Below are 7,946 nucleotides of genomic sequence, written 5' to 3'. Positions count from 1 at the left end.
TCAAAAATACATTTTTTTACCCACATGATTTGGATACAGGACAGTTTCTGCCTGTCTTTTCAATGTGTAAAAATGAACACAAGCTGGGAAAGTCACACAGCTCCTTACAGGAACTGCAGCAAATTCTAAAAAAAGAAAGCTGCAGTGAACAAGAGCACAGTGCTGAATATGACACTTGTATTTGTATTCTCTTTTAGCTATCTTAAGAAACAGGAACTGCTGGACATATGACCCAAATGTCTCTGTCCAGGGTTGCAGTTTTACCATAATAGAGGCATTATATTATTTGCAACACACATTCAGAATTCAGAAATGTAACAGATGATGAATAGTACAACAAAGATGGTAAAAATAGGTAGGCGAGGTGTATTTCCAGCAGACTTGCAGGGTGATGGGTATTGTAATGTGCACAGGTTAGCCAATTAAAGTGTAGCCACATGTACAAGCAATCTCAAGAGAAAGACTAGTGATCTTGAAAACAGCATCATGAAATAAAAATGTGAGCTTGAATACTGGAGGAAAGGGGTATTTTAGTGCAGTAAGGGAATAGGAGAACGCATCAGTCAGTCTACTAGGTCAGTTAATTATACCAGTTCTTATCCTATTCAAATGTAATTTGGAATGGGAATGTGGATCCCTTGAATGACCTACATTAGCAGCAGAATTCTGTATTCCTCCAGGGCAACAAGTGTTTTAATAACTGCATAAGTCCAAACAGTACTGTGGCTATATTAAATCAGAGGTGTGATGGAAGATAACCCTAACAGACTAGCAGTGACCATTATTGTATAAGCATACAAAGATCCTTTGTTTTGACACTCTTGCTCAGCAAATTCAGTGTTCCATCAGCTTGCCATGTAAAGGGTGCTAACTCACTTTGCCAGCTGTTAGTGAACCTAGAATAGCAGGTAGATGGTCTGACATTCTAGTCAGTAATCATTAGGTGCAACATGGAAATGCCAGTAACTTCCAAAGAAAGCAGTTATCAGTTAACTTATGTTAGTATAGCATAAGTTCCTTAGAAGCATTAACAGCTGTTCTGTTCAAACCAGACAAAGACATCCAGCTCAGGGGTCTGTGAATAGAATCTTCAAAATTGTCATCAACTAATTCAGCAATGACAGAGTAACTTGCAAGATAGAAAGGAGGGCCCTTCAATATAGCAAGAGATCAGTTCCATACTTCAGTCCAACCTTGGGGACCGAGCCCTTGCTGCGGAAGTAATGATACGCCATGTAAGTAGTTTTAAAACTAGGCTAAATTTTGCTGAAAATTTACCACAGTTTCACAATAGTCAAGGGATCGTCACCATAATAAGCTGTTAAACATCCCAGAGCATACACCAAGAAAAAAGCTTCTTCCAAGCTGAGTTGTAAATATTCAAAAATACTAAATGGATTTCTTCTGCAGACTAACTTTTCCTTCTAGACAAAATTTTCTTGCTCATGAGCAGAGCCCTCTTCATCAGCATAGCCCTCTTCAGGGCATAAGCTACTTTCTTCTTCCTCTTGCACAAGCACATACTCTGGGGCACGTTCCCTTAACTTGGCCATGTTGTATGATTCTCGCTCAGGCCCTCCCCTAGCCTTGCAGCCAGAAGCATGAGAACCATGCTTCTGGCAGGTCACTTGGGCTGCCTCTTCCACATCAGCAGCCTCTCCTGTATAGGCTTTCTGGCAGAATTCCTTCTGACACTCAGAACTTGAAGTCACGATGTTTCCAGTATCTGTAGAAGACTGCCTGTAAAGTATTTTCTGTGTTTGGGCCCATTGTGTCACAGCTATCACCAGTTTGCTCAGCTCCACCCTTTTCCAAAAATGTAAACTCAAGAGGCCTAGTGTAGTTATCAAGAATTTTGGTCACAGAGCAGCTACCAAATCTTTGTTCTTGCAATGCACTTTTGGCCCAATGAACATGCTGCTGGTACATTTTTGATGTGATTATAGGCATGTTTAGGTTGACACCTTTTATCAGTTGCTAATGAAGCCAGTTATATTCTTTAAATAGATCAATTAATTCACCCTTATAATGAGTAAGCATGTGTATTTTGTGTAATCTTCATTTAGAGCAGGACATCATTTAGAACATCAGCTGCTAATTACAATTGTGGATCATGGGGAACAAGTAATCGCTGACTTTTTGTGCAAGCAGTGGTGGAATTAACTATCATTCCAGAAAGCTACTCATAAATCAGAGTAACACACCTACTGGGAACTTCAGAAGAAGGATGTAAGGCTTGCTGAGGAAAAGCAGGTGAAAAAAGTAATGAGTCTAGAATGATTTATCTTGAATTGATGGTGCTGTAAGAAAAAAAATCCTTGGTGAGTTAATTCCATCCTTATCCTCTACTATTTCTAAGCAACTGAAAGCTGAAGATCATGGCTTCCCAGATCATGTAAGGCTTATCCAACATGTTATTCTAGCTAAGTTGTGAAAACAAGAGCTTGGGGTGCACTGTCTGCCCTGAAGTCAGAAGCCTCTAAAATGCACAGTTTCCTTTTTGTTTTCACACTCATGTCCCTAGAGTTGTGTCATCTCTGTATAAATCATTTGGCTATAAACAGTGACCATCTCTGTGATGACAGATAGTGTACCCAGAGGGTGTTCATCATTATCTCAGTTGCTTGGATGATTGCATCACTTACAAAAAAAATGAACAAACCAGTGAGATTTCTGCCTTTTTTTTTTCTTCCATACTTTTTCTCAGTTGAATGATTTAAACTTTATTTTGTGATCTAATTTTAAGCACATATCGGCATAATAGCTTTTTAATGAAAAACTCAGTGCCTGAATACCTGTTTCTGCTACTTTTGTACAACATCCCATAGAGAAGAAATAGACCTTAACATATGTTAAAAGCTGTGTAATGCAGAGAGTAATTGTGAAGCCACTCTACTCTCTTTTCCACAGACACAAACAAGTTGGCTGTAATTTCAAAATAATATACTTCTACCACCCATTTGTTCTTTTCCTCACTTACTGGTAAGAATGCACAAGAAAACTGATAATTTTAAAGAACGCACATTTTTCCAATAACCTGCATCTGAAAGTATTTCTTTCCAGTATTTTCAAGGGGAAAATAAATAAATAAATAAATAAATAAAATAAAAATTAAGAAGTAACAAAAGATTGACCTAATTCTTTAATTTTTATTTTATTTTATTTTATTTTTTCCCATGATGAATAAGAGCATTAGTAAGTTTTTTTTTTTCCCAGTTTCTGTGCATATATAAATCTTTCTATACTTTCAGCTCTCTTTGGGGACTTACTCTATTCATTTACTATTTCTGATGTATGTCAGACTGTCTGCTTTTTCAGTCATTGAAACTGGGAAAAGTAGCCCGTTTAAGTCTCTGCTTGTAAGAAAAACCTGAAACATCTGCTAAACTTTAATGTCTAGTTGGATGTGCTTAGTAGCTAAGACATTTGGTGTGAATAATTGATAGGACTGATCAATATACATGCCTGCATATTGGTCATGTCATACTAAACTGTCATATAGTTCCTTATTAATCCTACATAACTCTAGAACAATTTAGCACACTGGGTTATTGTAGTGTCATGAAGTGCACATAGAAATTACTTCTACATAGGAACAATTTCCACATTTGTGAGGAAAACAAAGTGCACGTAGCTTCAAGGGCATTCATACCATACCAAATTCCATATGTGTCCAAGGTTACTGTAAACATCTTCCCATCTCATCTATCTGTGTAAATCTGGCCATTTTAACAATTGTTGTAGTGTCAGTATGGAGAAAGTTGTCTTTCAGCTTCTTTTACCACACGGTCAGTTCCTGTATTGCGTTTTATTAATAGATTTCCAGGATCTTTTAAGTCTTTCCTCTGTTTTAATACAAAGCTTCTGTTCTTCATTTTGTCACCATTGGGCATCTTCTGTAAGAACTCTGGCAGACCAACATGGCAGACAAACATACATAGATGAAGATTCCATTCAACAACACAAAACACTTGGAATAAAGTTTCACTGTGATGTTATGTCTAGACTCAAAGTAGGAAGAAAACCTAAACCATTAGCTGGACAATGAAACTGTGGTAACGCAGTCATTCAGCATTTAAGCTGAGTGCTGTTTGCTCAATAATCCAGCTTATTTTTTTGGGCTCCTGACAGCTAGTAAATCAAAGACAAGCAACCAAACAAAATCCTCAAACTAATATTGAATTCCTATGTACTGCTATTGGCTGAATTGTTTACTGTATAAGGCAATACTGGTTATGAGATTTATTTGCAGTGCAGTCCCAGTTTTTCAAACTTTGTTCCAAATGTTTCAATTTTCTAGGCTTTGGACATCTGAAACACCACAGTTTTATTTTAGACTTCATGAGGTGATTTTACCTTGAAATGCAGTATTGTGTTGCAATAATGATAATCAGAATGTGACTACAAGATCCAAAAATGCAAGGTCATCACTTGGTATGGTGATATGATCATACACATGTTTAAAAGTTATGATACAGCAGCGTAGAGACACAGTGTTTCTCCACCTCCTCACAAAACAAATCTGGAAGGTATCACTTGTGTATCATGCTGAGCAGTTTGCCTGGAGAATGATCTGGTGACAATGATAGAGAATGAAAGAAAAAAAGCTGACTGGCAACAGATAACTGAATAATGTACATTGAAATGACTCACACTGGCTTCTGGATGAAGAATATTCTTGATATAGGTGTTTGAATAACTATGTCCTCTTTTTGATGGATGCTTAATCTGTCTAGCTTGTTTTTGCTACTGCTGAATGATTATACTTATGTGCTAGAATTCAATGTAGATATTTGCAAGTATTGTCCATCAGAATCCTGAGGGATGGTGCTAGCTTGAGACCAACAACCAAGCTATTTTAAAGCTGATTCAGATATAACAAACATAACAGACCATTGCTGCTAAGCTGTAGATGTTCAAGTGCACAGACTTGTACATAACCTGTCATTTGGGTAAACAAGACTACAGTTAGGCTTTTGTAAACTATTACTTAGGCTTGCTATTGGTAAATCTATTGTGTGAACAGATCTGAGGTACTCTTTGCAAATTAAATGAATAAGTCAGATGGAAAAGTTTTGTATAAATGTTAATGTCTTCCCTTAAAATTAAGAGAATCAAATTGTGAAATAAATAATGCTCATACATTTTGTGACTGTTAATATTGTGTCATGACATACTGATGAAAAAGAACACTTTAAAGAGGATGGCCCTTTGGAATACACACTCAAACATTTTTTTTTAAAAGATGCAAAAGTGAGTTCTCAAATAGATTTGCTTCTTCTATTGTAACTCCAGTCAGCTCAGAGAATATTTTCTTTCTTTCTGAGAATCTGTCTACTCAGATGAATTTTCCCAAGGTCAGCAGTTCTAATTAAAATGCAGTTTTCATAGTTGGTTGATATAACTGTGAATCGTTAAAACCTAAAAAAGTATAATGTTGGTAACTCTTGCCTTTTTGATATACTTCAAGAACATCTATTTCCCTGGAAAATAAACAATAAAAGCAAATAATAATCAAGAAACAGACTTGAATATGATGGTGGGAAAAGTGGATACCTGTGGGTATTTTCTCTATCACCTTTGCTCCTGCCCAGCTGTTGTATCTGACTGATTTTTCTCCATTTGAGATTAACAGCCTGAACTAGCTCCATCCTCCTGCTAGGCTTATGACTTATCAAACACTGCCCAAGATCATAGAGGAAATCACAGCTTTTGTTCTCCAAAGAATAGCACTGGTTTAATATGTTAACTATTCATACTCAGTAGACCTTATAACATAAAAAGATAAATAAATCAGAACAAATTTATCACAGTTTTCTGTGTCAACTCTGGCCACAAGTACTTATTCTACTCTGAGTACATTTTAACTATTTTATCTTTTATCTTATTGATTTTCTTCTTTGTTTGTTGAACATTTTTTCCTTTCCAGTAAAAAAAAAGAAAGCATTATTTTTAATAGGCTACATTAAGTATTGTAGAGAATATAGATTTCTTTCTGAATGGGAATAGTGCGTCATATGTGCCTAGGTAGAGGAAAGGCATTTTCAATTTTCAGGCATAATGTTGGTCAAGAGTGCCTGCTGATTCACTCTGAGCAGGGTGAGTCAGAGCAACTAAATTAGGTTTCTGCCCTGAATCATCTTCTAAATGAGACAATCCTACTCTTCTAACTATAGACAGAGCCTTAAGAGATCTGCAGTATTAGTCTAAAATTATACTTAGTCAATACCTGTTTCTTAACTGTCCTTTCTTGAAGTCCATTCATCTCTTAACACTGAGAGATAATGAATGAGATTGAGCAATCTGACACTTGACATTTTTAGATGTTCTTGAAAACAACAGAAAGCTGTAATTTATGTAATCCTGGAAATATCCTTCTCCCATATTTTTGGTTTAGTAATATGTCCACTTTTTTCAGTGGGAGTGTTAACACTACTTGTGTCATTTGTTTAGGAGAAAATATGTATAGAATTAAAATATTCAGAAAAACAAAACAAAACAAAACAGTACCTTTCACAATCTACTAAAATAAATAAATAAATAAATCTCTAAAATTTCTGTTTAGTTTGGAAAGTGTTGTGCTACTTTCCAAGAAATTGTAGACTGTACCTGATAGATTTTTAAAGCGGAGTTAAATGAACAAAGTTGCCCCCAAAATATGAATGTAGAATTCTTACAAAAAGGGGCAAACGTTTGCTCTTGCTCTTGATATTCATGGTAATCATGTTTAATTATTTTTGCTGGTAATGCTGAGAAACAGCTGAAGTTGATACTGTATCAGACAGTTTCCATTTTTACATAGAACAAATATTTCATGAAAAGCATTTCTATAAATCTCCTACATTTAGAAAACATTCCCCCAACCCCCCCCCCCCCCCCTTTTTTTAAATTCCAACTGAATGTAAAACAATTTTCATTTATGTAACTATGTATCTGTAACTTTAACTTTGTTTCTATATGTATCTTTTCAAGTGGAACTTCCAAATGGTTAGAAAAATCATTGCCATTAACTTATTTTACTATTCGAAGACAAGAATATACTTTTAGTTTTATTAGTAAAATAAAAGATTTCTCAACTTTTCTAGAAAGTAAATGCATCTCTTGTTTTCCCAGGTTAGCTTGGTTTTTCAAAGTTTCTGGCAAAGTCCTTGCTTTCCCTTAATGTATTTTAAAGTAGTACATTTTTCATCCTAGTCTGTGGAAGACCAATTTTATTGCATTTTCAGGGAAAGGAACAGAAGAACAAAGGAGATTTATTTGAGAGGGGCACAAAGAACTAAGCATAACTAGCCCCTGTTGGAGGGAGCATATTTAGAGTTGTGTGAATCAGATGTGATTCCCCTCAGCCTCCTTTCTCCACACTGGCACTGTAGCTGCATCTTGCTTTGACAACTTTGGTGTATTAGCAGGGGTTGAAGTGTTCCACTGTTTTTACTCCTTCCAGTTTTCTTTCATCTTATGGACTTTCTCCTCAGACAGCTCAATTGTGAGTGAAAATACAAAGCAAAATGTTTTTTTCTTTTGGCTGATAAACAATGTATTTTTGCAACTTTATTCGTACCTGTTCAAGAGTACTTTGAATGTAATAAAGACAGCAAATAAACAGTGTTTTGCACTGCAAAACATGAAGAATGGCTAACAAAGGCTGCTCTGTGTCTGTTCCATTTGAGATGAGTAGCTGGAGAAGTTTGATTTGTACTGCTGACAGCATCACTGTACTAATCTGGCTAATGCATTCATACTTCACAGTAATGGGACATTTCAAATGCATTGTATTATAAGTAACATTACTCAAGTTTGCAAAGTCAAGCATTTAAAAGTTAGAAACTAGTGGAATCAATGAGATCTATGCATCATTAATCTGGTTCTCCTGTTCCTGGATGGGTTCTGTAGTCCTCATGCAGGAGGGTTTTGCCAGGAGATGAGGCTTCCATGTGCAACATCGT

At 35.9% G+C, this 7,946-nt stretch overlaps 1 pseudogene; it reads right to left on the bottom strand.

Annotated features, from left to right (window-relative positions):
* Positions 1-999: 999 nt before the first annotated feature.
* Positions 1,000-3,893, bottom strand: LOC107311655 (annotated as a pseudogene).
* Positions 3,894-7,946: the final 4,053 nt, after the last annotated feature.

The sequence above is a fragment of the Coturnix japonica genome, chromosome 3 (genome assembly GCF_001577835.2).
Source record: "Coturnix japonica isolate 7356 chromosome 3, Coturnix japonica 2.1, whole genome shotgun sequence".
NCBI lineage: Eukaryota > Metazoa > Chordata > Aves > Galliformes > Phasianidae > Coturnix > Coturnix japonica.
This window is presented reverse-complemented; position numbering and strand designations above follow the sequence as displayed.